Here is a 23141-nt window from a genome sequence, read left to right as displayed (position 1 = left end):
ATTATTATTATTATTATTATTATTATTATTATTATTATTATTATTATTATTACTATTATTACCTGTGTATGAGGCATTCTGGGGTGGCAAGGGAGTGGGATACAGGGTACAGAGATGGCACTAGCTTACATTTTGGGATTAAACATGGGGCCAAGAGCAGATCATAACCTGCACTGACCCAAATGACCACAACACAAACACACACACACACCAGAGATTTTTAATCTGATGACAGAATCTGCGCATCCTGGCGTCTGGCTCTAAAGGAGGAGGAAGCAGACTTCCGATGCCCAATGAGTGCTGCAAACATCACCTCCTGGAACTTAAGAGCCTTTATTATTGTTGTTATTATTATTACTAGTGTTATATGCCTGTGTTGCATTTCCCTTTTATTCCCAATTGATTCCATGGGTCTACTTTAGTTGGAACTGACAGGTCACTCTCTCTCAGCCTCAGTGACCTGTCAGCAGGAGGAAAAGGGTCAGGTCAGGCCAAAGGCAGGGCATGAACGGAGCTCCCATCAAGCACCTTCCCCCCCCCCCCTTTGTGTGTGTGTGTGTGTGAGAGAGAGAGAGAGAGAGGCAGGAGGGAGAAAGCACTCGCTGGTTGGCTCCTCTGCCAAAGTTGCAGTGGGGAAGGAGAGGGAAGGAGAGAGAGAGCCCCGATGGAGCCATGATCGCTCCCCAGCCCCGGCGAAAGCAAATGGGGCAAATTGCAGCAGGGCATCATAGGAGATTTGCAACCCGGGGGTCTTTGCAATGGTGGTCAGGAGAACAAGCAAATTGGGATGCCACACCAGACCAATTCGCAGTGAGATCGTACAGAGCTCCAATGCGATTCCTGTCAATCCCCTTATTTAGCGAACTGGCCAAAACGTGTCAAAATGAGGAGCCAGTTCGGACGTCCCTCGGAAACCCCGCAGATGGGGCTCCCATTGAAATCAACAAGGTATGGAAATACATTCTGGATAACACGTCAACGTGAATTGCCCAATCCGCAGAAGTCCCAGATCTGGGCTGCAGACACCCTGTCTGATAAACGCCTTAGTTTTAGACAGGGTTGGGAATTGTGTGGTAGTTCAGATGTTGTAGAACATTCAGCATTGTCTATGCTGGCTAAGGCTGCTGGAAGTTTCACCTTGCACAACTACAGGGCCATACAGTTTCCATCCATGTTTTACACTGGTCTTACCTTTACACTATCTTCTTAAAGACAATGGATGTTTGTTTTACAAGCAAAGATACTAATGGGAGCAAGGTGATGGTAATGAGGCTGGGCAGTTTCCAGAGAAGTAAATGCAAAAGCTTGGGATGACTTTGACCTGTATGTCAGTTTTGATGGCATCCTCCAGGTGTTTGCTGGAAGTTTTACTGGAATGTGTTGTCAGTTGTAAATTTTGGAGTCTCCAGAAGGCTGGCATGTTTGGGCATGTTCTTACTCAGAGACAATTATAATAGAGGAATGGACAGGGAAAGAAATTTGTCACAGCTAAGTTTTCCATTTGCAGGGAAAACCTGTAGGGAAAGGAGAGAGAGATTGAGATAGAAGAACCACCCAGGAAAGCTTTCTTCCACCTAATGCCATCCACATGTACTAGGTGATAATGCCCATCTTCCCAAGCCAGCAGTGGCCATGCTCACTGAGCATTATATAAGCTGTAACTCAACATTTCTGGAAGTTTCAGAGTTGGTGGAAGGCTGATAGGAGTGCCCAGCTTGCGACATTTTCCTCTTTTTAATTTGACCTTTTATGACTGTCAGGTTGTGTTTTTTTACCCAAAACTTCCCCCTCCCATTTTATTCAATGAAACAAAATGACAGATGACATAGGGGAATACCTATGTCAACTCCAGGGGTATACCTAGAGACCAGCAGGGTTTGGAATCTTGGTGGAATTCTGGACCCATGTTCTGTAACCACAAATAAGATGGGAGTTTGTGAACTCAGATTTCCCAATCCAAACTGAAACTAGAGTTATAGAATTAGGGAGTTGGAAAGGGCCTAGTGGGCCACTGAGTTGAATCCTCTTCTCAGTGCAGGATATCTGCTAAAGCATCACTAGTAGGTAGCTGTTCAGCCTCTTTCTGAAGACCCAGAGGAGTCCCCACCACCGCTCTAGACAATTGATTCCATTGGTAAATTACTCTTAGCTCCAAGAAGTTCTAATGTTCAATCAAAATCTACTCTCCTGTAACTTCAGACCGTTTGACTTGGTCCTACCCACTGGGGCAGCAGAGAACAAGACTTGGTCCTACCTCTCTGTGACAGCCCTTGAATCAATTAAAGAATGCAGTCAGGTCACCCCTCCATCTTTTCTTCACCAAGCTGAACATAACCAGCTCCTTCAACCTTTCCTCATATGTTTTGTTCTCCATACTTTGTATCATCCTTGTTGCCCTATCTATTTGACCTAAGAGATGGACATCCAACACCATAAAATTATGCTCTTAGGTGCATTACAGACCACCCTAAAGCGGGCGGTCTGCCGCCGCTGCCATTCGCTGCAGAGGGAAGCCCCAGCAGCCAGACCACGAGGCTTCCGGCCGCAGCGAAAAAGGAGCACCGAAATGGCGCTCCTTTTCAAAATGTGGAAGTGACGCTGCAAGGGGCAAAGCGCACCCTCGCGGCGTCACTTCCGGTGCACCACGTCTGGACACTGTGCGTCCAAGACGTAAAAATGGCAGCACCCATGTGGATGGGTGCTGCCATTTAGGACGCACTCCGCGCGTGTTGGGAATAGGGCCGGTTAGGAAGGGGCAACCCTTCCTAACCCTAGGACACCCCTTCCTAACCCTAGGACGCATGGAGTGCATCCTAAATGGCGGTCTGTAACCCGCCTTAGTCTACCAATCTTATGGTTAATAACTTTTTTCTCTCCAGGTGGGTGTCTGTGACAGCTGCATGATAGCAGAAATCCAACAGATAAATACTGTATTCTCTATAGGAATTCAGAGGAAACAAAAGAGACCACTCTTAACCAGTCTGCACAGGGACAGAGAACAAAAATATTACTTAGTAGAAAGAGTAAACAAACAAAAGAATCAAAATAAAGTAAGAATAAGTAAAAGTAAACACTTTTTATTGGCTGAATTATTCAAGGTAAGACTTTCTTAGGTAATTAAGGAAAATTACTTAATTCTATTTCAATGGACAAACAAATAGCTATAAATGCCTTAGTTCAATCTGAGCTCCTTTTTAAAAAAAATATGTATGTACTGGCCTAAATCCAATTGTTAGTTCCAACAAGAATATATCCTTTGGATCAGCTGGTTAATGGGAAACCAATACTTAAATAAATCCTATTGTTTCAGTGGGTCTAACCTAGTTGGAACCTGCAATTGAATGTAGGTTGGAGTGGAAATCATGAGGACTTTCAGATATTGGATTGTAACTTGGTCATTCCTTTGTTATTCTGGCTATTTATTTATTTATTTAAAATTTCATGCCATAGCATGATACCATAAAATCACAGGGCAGTATATGATTAACGGAAATTTAAATGAGTTTGAACCAAATTTAAAAGAAGAACTATTGAAATAGATTTAAAGCATTGTTGTTATATGCCTTCAAGTCCACTCCAACTTATGGTGGCCTATCATAGGGTTTTCTTGACATTATTTTTCCCCCCAGAATTTTGCCATTGCTTTCTTCTTAGGCTGAAAAACCCTGGTCTCTGTGTGTCCTACTCCAGCACTCAAGTCCCTATATCACATTGGCTCAACTAAAAGCATATTGAACATTTAAACATGTTAAAGCAATATGCATGCATATATTTAGACAAAATCATTAGGAGCCTCATCACACAAGAAAACAAAATGAAAACAGCTGGAAAGTATTGGCTTTCTCTGTGCCTTACTGCATGATGTTGTAGCATGTTATCTCACTTCCCACAGGAGACGGTTGTAAAAAGTGCATCTTTTTTTCTAGCTGGAAAAATCTGTTTTAACAAAAGACATGCTTTTATGACCATCTCTCATGGGAAGAAAATAGAAGCAGTAAGGCACAGAGAAAGGCCCTGCTCTCTGACTCCCTTTCCACTTTGTTTTATCATGAGGCTTTGTTAAAAACATCATGTTTTAATGTAATGTTGGAACAGAGCCAGTGTCAGTCCCAATCAAGTTTCAAAGGAAGGGAAATTCCACCATTGGGATTCCTCAACTGGAGAAGGCCCTGTGCCATGTCCTCACATACTATATTTCTTCCATTAAGTCCCCTCTATCATGCCTCAGTTCGGAGGGCAGGCTTCTATAATGGGCCCTTGGTATCTGCTGGGGTTTGGTTCCAGGAACCACCCACCTCACCCCATGGATGCCAAAATCTGTGGATGTTCAAGTCCTATTAAATGCAATGGATAGTAAAATGGTTTCCCATATATAAAATGGCAAAATTAAGGTTTGGTTTTTGGAATTTATATATTTTAAAAAACGTTTTCAAGCCATGGATGCTTGAATCCACAGATAAAGAATCTATGGATACAGAGGGCAACTGTACAAAGAGAGATGTCCCTTTAGATACCAGCTTTCCAAGCTGTTCAGCACGTTAAGGGTGCTGCAAATTGCAGTTGAATAGCATGTGAAAGGCCATGATTCCTATCCCTGGTTTGGGTCATTATTTTTAGATAATCAGCTGATTCTGGGAAGTAGTCTCTTATCCATGCCATGCTAAATTTGTTATTCTTTGAGGTACTAAAATACCCTTTCTTGTTGCTCTTCTGCACGCAAAACTAGCATGGCTACTTGTCTGGAGATTGGTTTCTACAGCTACTGAAATGTGCCTGAGAGTGTTACCCATGCTGGTTTATATAAATTTTGGAATCAATGATAACCCTTGGATGACCCCTGGCCAGACTCCTAGCTTGCCCGCCATTACTGGCAAGGCGACAAGACATGTACACATTCCCTAGGGAAACAGCCACATTAACATCTCAGAAGGTCTGGGAAGTCGCATGAAGGGATTATCTTCAGCCAGAAAGAGTAAAATGTTTGCCTTTCCTGGAGCTATCACCCCCTCCTCAAGTCTGTTGTCCGAACAACTTAAGTCATAGATATTATCAGACCCAGACATCCAGGTGAAAGAAAGCAATTAAACACCTTTGTTCTAATCACCAAAACTCTCTGCCCTCAGGCCAGATTTGGCCTATAAAAAGTCCCCACTTTTGCTGCTCAGCGCGCCATTTTCAAGGTCTACTTACTCCACGTCAGTCAGACCTCTGTTCTGGTAGCCGGCACTTCTGCTCAAACCCAGGTTGCGGAGCAGACCTGCCTCACTGTCCAACATCCCATTCGCTTCCCGGAGGAAGACTACATCTTGGTGAGTATACCATTAGCAGAGCCTAAACATCTTTTCCACATTTCCAACCTACCTTCCTGAGCCTTGAATGTGTGTGTGTGTGTGTGTGCATTGCGTGTGTTCCCCCCCCTTTTTCAATAAAGTAGACATTTAGTTATTACAGTCTGTCTCAGCCTCGGTTATTGGGAGGCCCTGGTCTACTCCGTATACACATCGGGAGGGCGATCTCGGTGAGCTCTTGTAGCCAGCCCCTCTTGCAATATTTGGGACTAATAACAACATAATAAAATTCCCCTACGGACCCTTGGCTACAAGAGAAGATTACTGTAAAAAGCCTATATAAAGCATAACCCAGCCTTTGATTAAGTAGAGTGGGTAGTGTGCTTTACAAGGAACACAGTCCTCCCCCAATTATTTTTCAAAAACCAGAGTGGATGTAACAGAACTCTCATCTTAAAATGGCTTTGTTGCTGAAAGGCAGGAGTAGAGCACAATATCTTCTTAAACTGGCAAGGATCTGGTATTAGATCTGTACTAAATGCCAGCATAGCCCAAACATATGGAATAATGACCCATGCAAAGTAATGGAAATGCAATCTGAGATTATTATTATTATTATTATTATTATTATTATTATTATTACATTTATTTATATAGTCATAGGCTTTACATAGCGCTTTACAAAGGAGGAAATCAACAATCCAAAAATAAAAACAGAGCCTGCCTATGGCACGCAATCTAAAACCACAAAACAGGATTATAAAATTAATAAACAATTATAGTAATAATTAATAAAGTATTACTATAACAAGGTTAAAACAATACTATAAAATGTTAATATTACTATTTACATAAGTTGTGTACAGATAACATTTCCCTCACAAAATAACCACTGCTCACCACACACACCAAGAATTAGACAACAGGGCTTCCAAATCAAATGGTGTGGAGTTCTCCAGGCATGTCTGAACCTTGTAACCCAGCTCTCCCTGTAACTCACTCACTTACACACACAGAGTTTTGTCCCCCCCACTTAATGTCATCCTCTCTACTTTGGGTATATTTTCTAAATTATATCTACTGTCTTATTTTGCTTTCTTTCCTTTCCCTTGTTCTTTTTTGCAGAAAACAAACAAAAGAGATTGTATTATCCATGGGAAACTGAGACAGCTAGACAGAGGAAGTCAGGGTTCCTCTATCATTAGGTTTAAAACACAATACAGAACTACAGGCTGACAGAAAAGGATAAAAGATCTATTCATATCTTCACCATTATTCCATGGCCATAATAATAATTTAAAAAGCCTCCTGAAAAATCACATTATAATTCTCATATCTGTGGATGGGATTATAAAATTCACATTGAAGGGACTGAGGTTAGCTTCATACTACATATTCTACATGTTCTGCATGCTACAACTCTGTGTGCCATTTACTTTGCTGCTGCAGTTGCTGCTGTTGTTTTGTTCATTTATGGTCTAATCGGCACTGCAGTAATAATGCAACAATGCAGTCTGACACTGTTTTAACTGTCATGGATCAATGCTATCAAATTCTGGAATTTGTCATTTTGTGCAATATTTAGCCTTCTCTGGCACAGAGCTCAGGTGCCACAAGAAACTACAAATCCCAGAATTCCATAGCAGTGAGCCGTGGTAGTTAAAGCAATGTCAAACTGAATTATTTCAGCAGTGCAGATTAGACCTATATCCTGCCTTTCCCTCAAAACTGAGATTCAGGGCATCTCACAAAAATTAAAACAGAAATGAAAACATGCTGACAGAAACAGTCAAAAAGCTAATGTTAAAATTAAATTAAACTATACATTGAATTAAGACCATTTAAAATATATCAATTTCAAAACACACACATGGTGGAGCAGTACACTCTCAAAAGACATTGTGGTCAGTTCCCAGAAGCTTTCCAGAATAGAAAAATTTAAGTCTGCTGACAGACAGCAAGAAGGAAGCCAAAGACATCAGAACATGGACACACTTTTATGGGGAAACAGTTTAATCCTATGAGAGGTACGACAATTTTTCCATGTGAAATAAAGATCTCACTCATCATACAATACCCTTAACCAAAATTAAATCACAAAGCTGTGGTAATCTTATATCACTGCAGTTATGGCATGAATCATGGATGTCTATGTGTGTCAAAATCTATTATTTTAGGACTACCCATGTCTGTCTCCATGGTCTGTAAACCACACATTCAATGTAGAGATTCCCATTAGTTTTCCATGAGGACCCCAAATCTACCATCAAAAGACAGCTTACATCTATGTGTTATCAGCTTCATCATACCCATATCAGTGGGACAGATCCTTCATATATCCATGTGATTGGAGCTTGGAATTTTTTCATTTATTTTTTTTTTACCATGATTCCTAGAATCCCCTAACCAGTATGCTTGAACATGCTACCTGGGGGATTCTGCGAGCTATAGTCCAAAAAGTAACATTTCTAAACTTTGATTTTTTTTTTTCTTCCCCTTGCAGACATTAAATCCTTCTAAGTGTCATCTTGCACGAGTCCTGTCTACTGCAAATGAAGCACTACAGTGCTTTCTGGTGCTTATCGATTACACAACTGCTAAATCATTCCCATCAAACTCAGTGCTTGGCAGGGGGCAGAGAATCATCACTCCACTTGAGAAGGTGTGCAAAGAGACAATCAACTAAGCCCTTTCTGTCACGTCTTCCTCCTGGAGGGGTGCGTATGGGAGATCCTTTAAAGCTGTCTCTTTCTCTTCACAAACAGCAGTAACATGTCATGGCATACATTTGGAGCGAAGTCAGCCTGAGTCATTGTGAATATCATTGTTGTCAGCACAATGATGAATCTTAGAAACCTCCCTTCCAAGTAGTGATCATGTTCAATCATCTTGTCTGTTGGGACTGGAGTGCAAGTTGATGCAATGCTGCAGTTGGCATGCTTTATCTTGTGTGCAGAGATTGTTGTCTATAGACCTTAAACTATGTTGGATAGTATTTTCATGCATTACATTAAAATTTCCTTTGGAGGTTCTTGATGAATGAATTTTGTACACGATCAGAACCTTTCTGCTCACCCTAATTGTGTTTAGAAAATGTTTTTAGCCTGGGGAAGATTAGTGAATAACTAGGGAGACATCTTCTTCTAATGTTGTAACTATGTCTGCACTTGTTTGTTTCCATCTTTTTGGTATAGAAGAAGTTGTAGCATAAGCTTTCATAGACTTTATCTACATCCTCAGATGCATGGAGTGAGGAAGTGCATGCATGTGAGGAAATAGACCATCTACAAAAGTTTATGCTACAACTTTTTCGACGTAGTTAGTCTCAAAGGTGCTACAAGCTCCCTTTGTATACTGATGTTCCAGACTAACATGGCTTTGTCTCTGAATTCTATCTTCTTGAACTTATGATTTCTTGAACTATGACATATAATTCCGTCATGGAAAGAGTGACCAAATGCAAAAGGGTATGAAAGTCCTCCACTGTTTTAATAGTTAGGGAGAATTTGAATAGGTTATCTCATTTCTTCTACCCAACTATTGAAGGTTATCCCTTCTTATTGTGGTGGTGGTGGTGTACCTTCAAGTAATTTCCGACTTATGGAGACCCTAAGGTGAACCTATCAGTGGGTTTTCTTGGCAAGATTTGTTCAGAAGAGGCTGAGAGCATGTGACATGTCCAAGGTCACGCAGTGGGTTTCATGGCTGAGTAGAGAATCAAACCCTGATCTCCAGAATCTCAGTCCAGTACTCAAACCACTACACCATACTGGCTGTCAGTCACTACTCAGTTGTGAAAGTTAAATCTGAAACATAAATAAAGCAGAATAAGGTGGGGTACAGACTGCCCAAAAAGGGTGGTCTGCCCATGCCTTGTTTTGCTGCGCAAGGAAGCTGCAGCAGACAAACCACATGGCTTCCTCGTGCAGCAAAAAGAACCTGCAAAAAGCGTGTTCTTTTTGCGGCGTGATTGTGACACCGCAGTGTGCCAATGGCACACTCGCAATGTCACAATGGCATCACGACGTGCGGATGCTAAGCATCCGTTACGTTAAAGTGGCGGTGCCCATCTGTACAGGGCGCCACCATTTTGACGCCCTCGTCATGGGCAAGGGGTGTCTGGAAGCATCGCCCCTCACACATGACGATGGCGCCCCATTGCACCTGTCTGTCCCATGCCTATAATTAGTATTTTATTTTGATACTAGAAGTCTATCTGATACACCTGCTTTTGCATTTATGGTATACTGAATTAGACTGTATAGGCTGACATAACTAAGAATAAATTGTCCTTTTTTGCAGTAGGGTGGGATTGATGGCATTTTGATCCATTCTAGTCTTACATATCTACATCTTTTCCCTGAGAAATAGACACAGTAGCTTAATTTGCTTCAGATTTATGGTGGGAACAAATGGAGGCGAACTCTGCCCGCCCAGAAAAGAGAGATGTCAGGATGGATGACAGAAATGCAAGAGGGGAAAAAGCACTGGCAGCTGGGGGCTATAGAAAGTCAGAGCAGACTTTAAATTATGTAAAATGTCTGACTTGAATCTTTAGCATGCCGGCTCTTTGTCACATTATGGTTTAACATTATAAACATGAACCATTTCAAGCCATGGCCTGGGTGTTTTCTTCTTCCTTCCACACACTTCGAGATCAGAAGCTTCTGTTTATGGTTTGTAGCAACTCATATTTTGCTGTTTTGTCTTGGCCCCAAACTATGGTTTGCACAAACTGTAGTTTGTCAGCATATCAAGATTAGAGTTAACCATGGTTTACTGATGCATTTGAATAGTGTCATTCTGTCTGCTTAAAATACACGTTTATAATATTCTTCAGACAGAGCAAGTATACTAGTGCATACTAAACATTTCTTTCCCTGATCTTCTTTCATTTGTTTCTCTCACACTAATTCTACACACACACACACACACACACACAGATACTGACTTGGATGCTTGCTTGTCTGTCCTGTTGGCATTGGAAGATTTTTCTTCTTGCTGCACAATGACTGAAAACAAAGGATAATGGGATTATGAGGGGAAAATAATTTTAAGCTTTCTGATCTTGATAGTTCTTTCTGAAGACCTTTTATGCTATACTGTATCTATTATTCAAAAGGTGGCATTAAGTGAGGAAACAATTATTCTCTGACATCTGATGAAAGGTGCATAATTTGCAAATGTAGTGTGAGTCACAGTGCACTCTTATCATCTAGTTACACTTGTTGGGTGGGGATGAGATTGCAGTGAATTTCTGCAATATTGACAGAATATAATGTCAAGATTGTATAACAGGTATACATCAGTATAACATGTGCCCATTGTGCTAGGCATATTCAGTTCTAATGTACTGAGAGCATAGCTTACAAATCAATTAATTTCTTAAATGCTGATTTGCTGGAGTTTTCTAGAGATTTCACCCAATCTCCTTGGAGTTTAAAATATACTCCAGCAAATTAGTTCATTACAATTTATTGGATATTTCTCCCTCTGTCAGTAAGGCAAGAAGGGTTGATGCCTTAAGAAAAGTAGTATTAGAACTGGAGAAAATGCACCATATGGTGGCTATTATTATTATTATTATTATTATTATTATTATTATTATTATTATTATATTTATATCCTGCTCCCCCCCCACCCAAAAACATTGGGACTCAAAGTGGTTTACAGATTAAAAGAACAATACAATACAACAAAAGGGAGCATTAAAATAGAATTAAGCTATTACAGAATTAAATGCATCAGTAAAATAATAACGTGCAATTTTAAAAAAGATAAAAGTACTTAAAAACAGTACAATTAAAACAAAACAACACCCAAACCTGTTCTTTAAAAACTTTCAGGTTTAAAATCTTGACTGAATAAAAATGTTTTAGTGTGCTGATGGAAGGCCAACAAAGAGGCAGGCATTCTGGCTTCCCTGGGAAGGGAGTTCCAGAATCTAGGAGCAGCCACCAAAAAGGCCCTCTCTCACATCCCCACCAACCATGCTTGTGATGGTGGTGAGGTAGCGAGATGAATATGCTTATGCTGCCTCTGTTGCAGTGGATAAAGGAGCCGCATGTCATGGCTCGGTTGTCATAATTTTCTACCACCAAACTGGGACAAAATGTAGAAAAAATGTAGTATAAAATTTACCCCAAAATGTAGGACAAGATTTACCCCAAAATGTAGGACAAGATTTACCCCAAAATATAGGACATTTAAGAAAAATGGAGGTCATAACCAACTAAAAGCCAAAAACATTAATTTTTTTTTAAAAAGTAATATAAATGCTTATATTGTGGAGATCTTGTTGCACGTTAATTGCACGTTATTATCTGAGACTAAATGTGTCTGAGGAAGCAGACTTTAGGAAAGCTCATGCTGCCAACTTCTTTTTTTCAGATAATAATAATAATAATAATAATAATAATAATAATAATAATAATAATAATAATAATAATAGAATTCAAAGACTAAATGCATCTGAGGAAGTGCGGCAGAAAGCAGCAGTGGAGGAGAACCAAGATTTGATCCATTTTGGGGGCATAAAAAACCTACTGGGCTTGTCACAGCCTTAAAAGAAAGTGAAGACAAATCCCCTCTGAACAAATATTCCAAGAAAACCTTTGGGTAAGTCACACACTCTCAGCCTCAGAATAAGGCAAAGTCAAACCCTCTCTGAACAAACCTCCCAAGAAAACCTCTTGAAGGCACACACTCACACACACCCAAGTCACCAAAGGCAGACTCTCTGAACAAAGCAAGAAAACCCACTAGGCATGTAAGTCACCCACTCGCAGCCTCAAGGAAAGACTAGCAAAGGCAAACTCTGAACAAACCAGGATGTTTTGAAATTCCTCCTGGGCGGAAATGTAGGACGTGTCCTGGATAAAGGAGGATGTCTGGTCACCCTGCTAAAATGGAAGACATTTTGACATTCTTCCTGGCCAAAAAGTTGAAACATAGGACACGTCCTGGAAAAGTAGGACATTTGGTCATCTTACAAAAAATAGAGGATGTTTTGAAATTCCTTCTGGGCAGAAGTGTGAAATGTAGGACGTGTCCTATAAAAGGAGGCCAGAAAAGAGTTAAGCTTTGAGCTCTGGGCCCCACAACATATGTCAACTCCCAGAATTCCATAGCCGTCAGCCAGGAAAACACTCAAACCTTGATATCTGGGCCCCACAACATGCTCCAACTCCCAGAGTTCCATAGCTTTGATCCAGGAAAGCACTCAAGCCTTGATATCTGGGCCCCACAACATGCTCCAACTCCCAGAGTTCCATAGCTTTGAGCCAGAAAAAGAGTTAAAGCGCTGCCAAACCTGGTTATTTCTCCAGTGTGGATGCAGCCTGATGCAGCCTCTCGTCCCTTCCTCCCTCTCCTCCAGAGCTCCCTTTTGCCAGCCTTGCACCTTCCCCTCAGGCCCCACATGGCCACGACTTGACTCTTCCTGACCTCCCTGTTGTTGGGAGAGAGAGGCTGGGCGGGCCATGCAGGGAAGACAGAGAGAGATTGGCGAGGCGAGGGAGGGCGGCGGGGGGCCCCCTTTGACTGGGGGCCCCAAGGCCTTGCCCCGCCTGCCCTCCCCTAGCTATGGCCCTGAGATTCTATGGAACAGAGTCACCTCTCCAGAGTCCCCCATCATACTTGAGGACAGTAGGCCAACTAAGGCCTTTATCACATGAGCCCCATTCTTGCCACAGTTGTGGAATTATATCTTTTGTAGTCCCACATCACAGCAGGTCATCTCAGTCATGCAACTGCCGCCATCATGCTTGCTTCCCGACTCCCCCTTAACCCTGTCTCTCTGCTCGATGCCATACCCAGCATGCCTTCCAGGGAGATTAATTATATTGTTATTTATTTTCAATGTTCTACACAACTTCAGAGCTCTGCTACTGTAATTTGATTTTTTTAAAGAGAAAAAATAGGGAAAGAAGGTAATTAGGCTGCTTGAGAATAGTGAGGGGGGGGCTTTGCCAAAAATGAATAGCTACTGCAAATGAAAAAAAAAGTGTTGCTGAGACAAGTTGTCCATGTAGCATAAGCAGCAACTTAAACCTTCCACATAATAATAACAGTAACAAATCTTCCTTCCTCCTGAAACATTATAGGGCTTTTCTAGTCTATCACAAATTGAGGTATGGCAAGTAGCAACAAATAGAAAGACCTTGTAAGTAGTGCTCCCATTGGTAACGGAATGTGCACCCAAGTGAGACCACCTGGTGCTTGCCCTAAGATCATTTCCACAACAAAAAAAGATATTTTTTTAAATTTTCACAAGCTTTTAAAATTATGCTGTGTTATTAACAGTGTTGTAGCATAGTGGATTTTACCTTTCTGTTCAGTTTTAAATTATTTTCTTGCTGTGCATTTTTATTCTTCTGTCCTCTGTTTTTAAGTGGTGAGTTTTGATATCTCATTGGGGAGGGGGTCTTCTTGTAAGCTGCAGAGGGGGAAACCTTTGACATTATGCTATCCAAGACATAATCAAAAAAAAAAAAAAAAAAAAGGGAAGAAAATATTTTTGGCTATTCATCTAACCTGAGGGCCACAAAATATTCTTCATAACTGTTGTTAACACAATCCTATTTAAGTAAGATATATTTTAGAAAGCTTAATGTTAACTTTTTATTAATGAAGGTGGAAAGAAGAAGATGAATTTTTCCAGATACATGGCATTTCTCAAGTGGATAAATAGTGCCAGTATGTATGCATTAATATTCAAAGTAAGCATTCAAACATTTCCAGTGCCAGATGATAAAATCTGCCTTAAGGCAATACATCTTGTTTAGAAGGAAATGTTATATATTTAAATATTTCCTCCTTTCCCTTTGATTTGCATCACAAAGCTAAAGGTTTTGTTCCAAGCAGCAGCCATAAAACTTAACCACATTTTTTCCTCAGTTTCCTCCTAGGCCTCATTCCCACTACCTTTTAAACTGGATTGCAATTTGGTTTGAACCAGTTCAGGCGACCCTGGTTCCCACTTAAAATGATTCACAGAAGTGATTTGGTGAGGGGGGGCATGCATCAGACCCATTTAACCTGCATCTTTTTGATGCTGATTTTTTCTGCATCTTTTTCATCAAATCAATTCAACACAAGTGTGAACCACAAGGGGATCAGAATCGATTCAAATTTGCCCTTTGGCCAGTTGGAACCGAATCATTTTTCATTTATTCATTCATGAATGGGAACCACAATGGGTTATTTCGATGACAAAAAAAAATGACAGAAAATGCGACCGGGGCAAATGTAGTGGGAACTATGCTCCAATGTCAAATCGATTCATCAATTATCTATAAGTGGGAATGAGGCTCTAATGTGGCATAGTTCAGGTTGGACCTAGACCATTAGAACTTCACTCATACACCCTTTAATACTGTGACTGGTGCACTAAAAAGCACTGCTTTTTCCAGTAAGGATCTATAGAAAAAGCAATAGCAGGGCTATGAATCTGCAGCCTTCCTGATGTGGCTGGCCTGCAACTCCCAACAGCCTGAGCCAGCATAGCCAATAGTGAGGGATGCTCGGAGCTGCAGCTCATCAATATCTGGGTGGCCATACAATTATCCTCCCTCAGCTATAGAAAACTGCCTGTAGAGGACAAACTATAGGATTGTATGTTTAACATACTTCTTACACAATACATTTTAAGAATTTGTTTCATGGAGTAAAGTTACAGTAGCAAGTTAACATCAGTTATAGGACCAAATAATGATTGATCTTACACAAAACAGTCCATCCTTTACAAACTGTTCAGGTGCATTCTATCCTTAGCAGGTGTATGCTTAGTTTTCCATAGCAGGAGTGTCTAGAGGTTCACTTTTACAAGGAACAAAAAGGATTGTTCAACAGCTTCTCCATGCAACCAATATAAAAGGGTTCTGTGAAATCATAGTGGTGAGATATTATACTATTTTTGTGGATTTGACATGCAGAAAAATAGAATCCTGAATCTGAGATTTGCTACATCTTGTTAATATTTTGGTTTCTTTTTGTAATAACCAAGGAGTACAGAGAACTAAACTGAACCTTGTAGGTACTGATTGATTTATATTGGTTTCTGCTGGCAGACAGGGTGCATACTCTCATTCTCCCTGTAAGCTGTTATCAGCTGTCAAAAAAGGCTTTAAATCATCTGTAACTTGCTGATCTCTCTGTGTTACCCTTAAGTTTCCAGTGTTTGAGAATGTAATGTTCTAGTGATGGCAAACTGCTTAAAGTTCAAATAGGTGAGAAGTGCTCATATGAGATATTAGTTTTTAAAAACAGGGCATGTTCTGTGTTTTTGTGGCTGGAGATGCTTCCACTCCTGAACATCTCACAACTCCTATATGTGGACCTTTACTAGGGATAAGAGGTTTGCGTGTAGCTTCTCTGTTACAACCTATACTTTCCTCTATGCAGCCACTAATTACTCATTCCCTTCACAGTTATGGTTCATCATTTGTTGCTCTTATGTGCCTTCAAGTCACCACTGGCTTATGGTAATCCTAAAATGAAGCTATCACAGGGTTTTCTTGCCAGGATTTGTTTAGAAGTGGTTGGCTATTGTCTTCCCCTGAGGCTGAGAGAGAGTAAGTTGCTCAAGGTAACTCAATGGGTTGCCATGGCCAAGCGGAGATTTGAAGCCTGATCTCCTGGATCCTGAATTCAGCACACAAACCACAATAGAATGCTGGTTCTCATGGTTCATCTTACAGTATCTATATAGGATGGGTGACACCTGGCTTGAAAGCAAAACGTATGAAAAGGATCTAGGGGTCTTAGTAGACCACAGTCTAAATATGAGTCAACAATGTAATGCAGCAGCAAAAAAAAGGCAATTAATTATAGGCTGCAGCAACAGGAACATAGTGTCCACATCAGGAGAAGTGGAAGGGCCACTCTATTCTCCTTTGGTCAGAACACACCTGGAATACTGTGTCAGGTTTTGGCACCACAATTCAAGAAAGACAAACTGGAACATATCCATGAAGGGCAAGAGATAAAGAAGTAAGATTATCAAAGATCTAGAAACCAAACCTTATGTGGAATAATTTAGGCAGTTGGGTATTTTTAGCCTCAAGAAGAGAAGACACTGAGCAGAAATGACAGCCATATTTTAAAATCCGAAGGGATGTCAGGTAAATGGAATAAGCTTTTTTTTCTGGTGCTGCAGAGGCAGAACAAGAACCAATGGGTTCAAATTACAAGAAAAGGGATTCTACCTAAACATTAGGAAGAACACATTTACTGTAAGAGCAGTTCAACAGTTTTATAGACTGCCTGGGCTAAGATGGATTCTTCTTATTTGGTGATCCTTAAACAGAGAGGGCGAATGGACATCTTTCAGGAATACTTTAGCTGTGTATTCCTGCGTGGAAGGGTGTTGAACTAGGCGACAGATGTCCTTTGTGGTGCCTTCCAACTGAAGTTTCTATGCTCTCTGTCCAGTAGGACGTGATGACAAGATTCTGGTGTTCCATATAACAAACTTTCAGTTCACATGTGGCTGTGTTCCAAAGAATGGAAAAAATTATTTTGTGGGTTACAAATCTTAGAATCTCCCAGAAACGTCGCTGGGGGATTTTAAGAACTATATTCCAAAAAATAATATTTCCAAAGCTCTGGTATATTTGTAAAGGATTACTTGTTAGGACATTAGAGGTTTTTTTCTTCCCCATATGGGCCAGTAATACCAAACCAGTTTTGACAAACATCCATAAATACTTCTCATCCAGTTTCTGCTAGAAATTAAAGTGCATTGATTGTTTTTTCTGTAGTTGGCAAATCTTTTTCTTAATCATTGTTTAATAAGATATTAAATGAAGGCCAGAGGCAACTAACAATGCCTGGATATTTAGGCCCATTACAAATGGGCACCCTAGCATGGACTCAGTCGGTACTAGGGTTAGAAAGGGGCGTCTCTTCCAGACACCCCTAATCCTAGTACGGACTGAGTCCGTATGAAATGGCAGCAGCCGTTCCACGCTGCGTCCACACGTCGCACCCTACAAATGACGCCGCGAGTGTGCGCTTCAGCACTTGCGGCGTCTCTTCCGGGGCGCAGGAAGGAGTGTGATTTTCACGCTCCTTCTTTGCAGCATCCGGGAACCGTGCCGTTTGGCTGCTGCGGTTCCCGGATGCTGCAACCGGCGGCAGCAGCAGACCACCACTTTTCGGCGGTCTGTAACCCGCCTTAGATTACATTAACATTGCTTTGGAATGGCCACTATAATTTTGCATACCTATGTATTTTAATGTAATTATCACAGTATGTTTTGTACACTTAAAAAAACTATTTCTTTCATATTACATTTTCTTTTATTTAAGAAACTTGTTCATGTTTGCTAAGACCTGTAGACCACAAAAGTTATCAAGAGTTAATCTGTAACAAGACTGGCCCTACCATTAGACTCAGTAAGATAGATGTCTCAGGCAGCAGATTTGTGAGGTCATAAAATTGCACTTTGTTGTTTTGTTTTTACTATCAGGAAGGGTTTATGAAATTTCTTGCCTCTGTGTCTTTTATACCTAAATGACTTGGCTGCCTTTGGATATTATGCACTTGGTGTCTACCTTTGGTACTTTGCCACAGATAGAAAATTGTCTTCAGTTGGCCTTGGTTTGTAAAATGGCACCACACTTTGTATAGGTGTGTGTTGCATTCGCATATATATGACACTCTGTCTTGATGTATTATTACTTTGAAAAACAAGTTAAGCACATTCACTGCTAAAACCTTTAGATGAGCTGAAATTTCTGATGGATGTAACACATTTCATGTGTAAGAGACCTGCATCATGGATAATGCAGAATATATATAATGCATTATAGATACCTAAGAAGAACAGAACCCACCAAAAATATTTTGAAGCCATGATCAAATTCTGCTGCTAAAAATACTGCTTTTGTTGAGTTTCAGAGTGAGATAAAAAAGATAAAACCTGACAACTAGAAGTTGCCGGAGAGCAAAAGTGGTAGCACAGTTCTTGACATAATGAGGCCAGAAAAATTATTTCTCTTCTGCAGAGCTCTTACATTGTTCCCATCAGGAACTTGATCAACAATGACTTAAATTTACTTTCTGAACTTCATTGGAGATGTCATTATCTCATCATCCGACCCCCACCTTCACCTTAATGTTATATTTACTTTGAAACATAATGCTTTGATCCAGATAAAGAACAAGCAGGACAGTGTGTGCTTAAGCACCTTTCAAGTTATTAAAGTGCTTTTCAACCACATTTTGGCCTTAGAACCATACTCTTTCAAGCCTCTTTGTAATTATGCTAGATAAATATATCAGGCGAGGCAAGTGGAGGGAGGAAATAGGATGCTGCTCTTTGTTTCTTTGGACAAAAAATATAGAAGAACAGTAGGCATGTAGACAAAAAGTACTGCTCTTCATTCCTTACTTCTTCACCATACAATTACATTGACATTAGCATTTAGTGTTCAATAGCTTATGTTGGCCTTCATTTCTATACAGTAAAAGAGAATGTAAGTGACATGTGGCTGTTGTGGGAAAAAGGTGTCATTGGTACAGCTAGAAAGTTGTTGTTGTTATTATCATTATTATTATCATTATTATTATTATTTAATCACATTAGAATTATTTCCTTTATTTAAGGATCTGAGTGTAATGGACTGAAGCTTGTCCCATTTTACCCTTACAACAACCCTACGAGGGGGTTTTCAACTAAGAGACAGTGCCTTATTTAGAACAATTTCAGCAGCAATCCTATATCGACTTTCCTGGTGTTTTTGAATTTATGATTGCTTACTACAGTACTGAGTTGGCTTATGCAGAATCACTCTGGAAATAAGCTTTATTGATAGGAAGGGATCTGCAGTACTTGGTCACTGTCTAAAGTTACATTGGATGGTGTCTTAAATATAAGAAGTGGCTTCTTACTGAATCTGATTATTGTTCTCTCTAGAAATGGGAAAAGTTCCTTTTTTGTATACGACTCTCAGAATAGTCCAGCTATAAATATGGACATATGTACACTAATGAAAAACATCAGCCTCACCTTGCATTTTTGTGGCCTGAAGTGATCCTGCAACAACTCCATTAATGCCACACACTCACAGAAACAACAAAGTGAAATCAGCATAATTGGCCACATATTTATCCCTGGAAAACTTGCTTCGCCACCCATTCCAAGCATGTATCAGCCTATCAGCGAATAGCCCTTATTCTTTGCCTATCAGTCTAATGGATCACCTCTGATTGGATGTCTCCCCATCCAATCTCTTTTTCTCCCTTGCCACCCCAGTGAATGAGTGAGTGAATTGTAAGTGTAAACAGACATATACACATAAACATGACGGAGAAAGGAAAAAAAAGTAATTTATTTATCTTTTATTTATTAAAATGTTCAGCCATGAGATCAGTGGTGAGAGTTTAGATCAGATTACCCCTGCCCAACCATGCAGAGATCCCATGCACTCCCCCTTAATCCCTCCAATCATTTGCTTGCTTACTCATATGGAGGTCTCAGTCACTCGCTCATGCACTCCTTGTCCTGTCTCCCCTTGATCATTTGCTTCCTTGCTCACTCACTCATGCTGAGATCTCATTCACTCCCTCCTTCCAATCCCACTGATCATTCCCTCACTCATTCTTATGAAGATCTCACATACTTTTTCTGATTACTCCAATCATTTGTTCATTCATTCCCTTGTGAGGCAATCTCATACACTCCCCAGATCCCCCAATCAGTCAGTCACTCACTCTCTCACTCATGGGAAGATCTCATACACTCCCTTCCCCAATCCTACCAATCATTCGCTGTCTCATTTGTGCAGAGAGCTGTAATGTAGGGGGGTGGGGTGGGGTGAGGAGGGAGTGCATGAGATCTTTGCATGAGTGAGTGAGTGAGTGAATAAAGGGGTGGGAGATCAATAAAAACAAATGCAACACTTGGGCAAGGGAAATGGTCGAACATACACTAAAGGAGAAAAACATGGCGACATATATTATATCAGAATTGACAGATCCAGCCAGATCTAACCAGTTCTACCCACCGAAAGTTCCTCCCTAGCCCCACATTGACTATGGAGTGCAGTCTACACACACACATGCAAATATCCAGATTTTCCTCTCAAATCCAGAGTAAATTCCCACTCTTTTTCCTCCAGAGTAAAGCCTTGAGGCAATGAAAAGGCTTGGATTTGACCCAAATCATCTCATATGTCATTTGGACAGCTCCCTGTGAAGATGAGGTGAGACCATTTTATTTGGCCCAGGTAGACGAGCCCTTCTAGTCCAAAAATAGGTTTTCCAAACTCTTAAGGCTAGCAGAGGTCTTTCTTACCAACCGCAGTCCAGCGTCAGAGCCTTAGCTGAACTCAACTACAATGACCAAAAGATAGTAATCTCTGTACTAAACTACTGACTAAGAAGTTATGAATAATAAAAGTGAGAAAAACAATGTTTATTTGAAAGAGACATGGCTGGTGGAAGAGAGGGAAAAAAATAGAAACACAGGAAATAGCAGACATCTGGAGCAAGCCGTTTCTAAACAATGTATTTCCTTGAGGCAGTGGGAATGCCTCATTTTTTAAAATAATAATAAAAAAAGAATTTGTGTTAAAATAGAGTTGGTATTAGACTATAAAGCTTTAAATGGTTTAGAACCAGGCTAACTGAAGGACTACTGCTCTCAGGAATGGGCAAAATGTGGGCTATGGGTCATATGAAGCCACTGAGTCTGTTTGTGTGACCTGCAAGCTTCTCAGAAGTCCCAATGATGGGACAGCAAAAATACAAGTCATGAAAAGCATGGTTTTTTTCCTACTCCTATAGTACATTTTTGGTAAAACAGAATGCAGGACCCACCGAACACTCAGATTTTGATTTGTACCAAACCCCCCCCACCACCAGTACACAGCATGTGTTTACTTGAGGTGAAAACTGGCCCTGGGATCATTGGAAGTTGCTCATAGGTACTTGGTACTTGCTTAAGATTGGCATCAAAAGCTTTGTCTCTGATCTACCTTTGACAATTACTGAATTGTTAAAGACGTAGCCATAATAATTTCTTGCAGCATAAAGATGGGGCAAAAAAATGTGACAGCCTCTTCGAAACTAACTGGTTTGTATTTTAGCATGAGCTTTCATGGATATAAGCCCACTTCGTCAGATACAGTACAGAGAGACATGGATGCCTCAGGTATCAAGCATATTTATACAATTGTGGGAGTGGGGTAGAATGTAATTGGATCCAGAAAGATGCAAATGATATCCCCTGCCCTCAGTTTGAAAATTTTGAAAAATTTAGGGCAAGGGAAATGATTTGCGTATTTCTGGATCTCATTACATTGCAAAGCAGTAGAGGGCAGGGGATCCTGGAGATGTCTCATCCACAGGATCACTATGAGCTGGGGACAATTCAAAGGCAGTTAAAGAGATCCATTCATCTGTAGTTACTTTGTTTGTTTGTGGTGGTTTTAATGAAAAACATTTTACAAACAAAATCCAGTCACCTGCAGTTGGCTATGCCTTAAATGTATTATTGATGCCTTTATAGACTTTCCTACATGGGTAGGCTGTTGTTGTTGTTTCATCTTACCAACCTCTTCCCATGGGATGTTTGGGGCCCAGTTTCACCTTCACGTCCATGTGATGCCCAAGCTCGACTCAGGCTTGCATCCTTCCGAGGTCGCTAAAATGAGTACCCAGACTGTTGGGGGCAAATTAGCTTACTTGCTAATTAGCTTACTTGCTGTTGACCGCTATGATCTTTGGAATAGCGGTATATAAATAAAACAAATTATTATGGGCCACACCACTTGAAAAACACTGATAGCTAGCAAAAAATGAAACTCGAAACAACTGGTTTCCGATTTCCAGTGTTTTTTAAATTGTAGTTTATTGTAGTTTATAGTGGCACCAGACTCTCTGATAGATAAGGCTAAATGTCTCACAAAACTACAATTCCCAGAATTTCATAGCCATGGCAATTAAAGTGGTGTCAATCTGAATTATTTCTGCAGTGTGGATGCAGCCATGGTTTGCAAGGCTTATTTTATCTGTACTGCAGTCATATGTCTACTCAGAAGTAAGTCCTGTTAAGCACATTGGGATTTATTTCTACTGAGGCTTTGTTAATTTATTTAACTTACTTAGAAGAGATTCACAGGTCAGCACTTAAAATAGGTTAAAACAACTTGAAACTTTAAAACAGTTAAAGTATTTTAGCACACACAAGGCCCCATTCCCACTGGCGGTTTTGCTCCTGAAGGAACTGGGCAGATTTCGGGGAGGGCCCTCCCGAATCTCTCCGTAAGCAAGTGCCCACTACAAAATGAGGGGCATTTTAACCCGAATGCCTTCTTCAGAAATTAGGTTTAACATGAAGGCGCCTGCTGTCAATCAAGCGATCATCATAGGTGACGTTTGCAGCATTCATTGGGGCATCGGAAGTGTTCTTTCCCCCCTCCATTTTTTTAAAAAGCCAGGCACAAAATGCATCAAAATGCGCACATTTTGTCAAATTTAAAAACCGTGTGTGTGTGTGTGTGTGTGTGTGTGCGCGCTGTGGGCATTTCGGTCAGTGCAGGTTATGATCTGCCCTTGGCCCCATTTTCAACCCCAAAATACAAGCTAATGCATCCTGTATCCCCCACTCCTTTCCACCCCGGAATGCCTCTTACACATGTAATAATAATAATAATAAATTCCTAACCTCGGAAATGCCAGAAAAGGATGCAATTGCCATACATTCTTTTTTGCTTTCAAAAGCAATTCAGGGCTACCCCTGAATTCCTTAGAGACAGTAGCAAAAGCATGTATCATTTTGCCAATTTGCCAAATTGACAAGAGCAACAAATGTAACATTCAAATTGTAGCATTCATTTGCAAGT

General features: G+C 40.5%; 1 long non-coding RNA gene across 2 annotated transcripts in view; it reads right to left on the bottom strand.

Annotated features, from left to right (window-relative positions):
* Positions 1–12729, bottom strand: part of LOC121929242 — a 26049-nt gene extending 13320 nt beyond the window's left edge. Inside the window, exons 1-3 of one of the 2 annotated variants that reach the window (XR_006103635.1) lie at positions 12601–12729; positions 10240–10300; positions 945–1514 (exon numbers count right to left, since the gene is read on the bottom strand). This is a non-coding gene — a long non-coding RNA (uncharacterized LOC121929242). Of the gene's footprint in view, positions 1–944; positions 1515–10239; positions 10301–12600 lie in introns of those variants that run through there. The other variant, XR_006103634.1, reaches the window with a different exon arrangement.
* Positions 12730–23141: the final 10412 nt, after the last annotated feature.

The sequence above is a fragment of the Sceloporus undulatus genome, chromosome 4 (assembly GCF_019175285.1).
Source record: "Sceloporus undulatus isolate JIND9_A2432 ecotype Alabama chromosome 4, SceUnd_v1.1, whole genome shotgun sequence".
Taxonomy (NCBI): domain Eukaryota; kingdom Metazoa; phylum Chordata; class Lepidosauria; order Squamata; family Phrynosomatidae; genus Sceloporus; species Sceloporus undulatus.
Note: the sequence above shows the minus strand (reverse complement) of the source record. Positions and strands in the feature narration are given on the sequence as shown.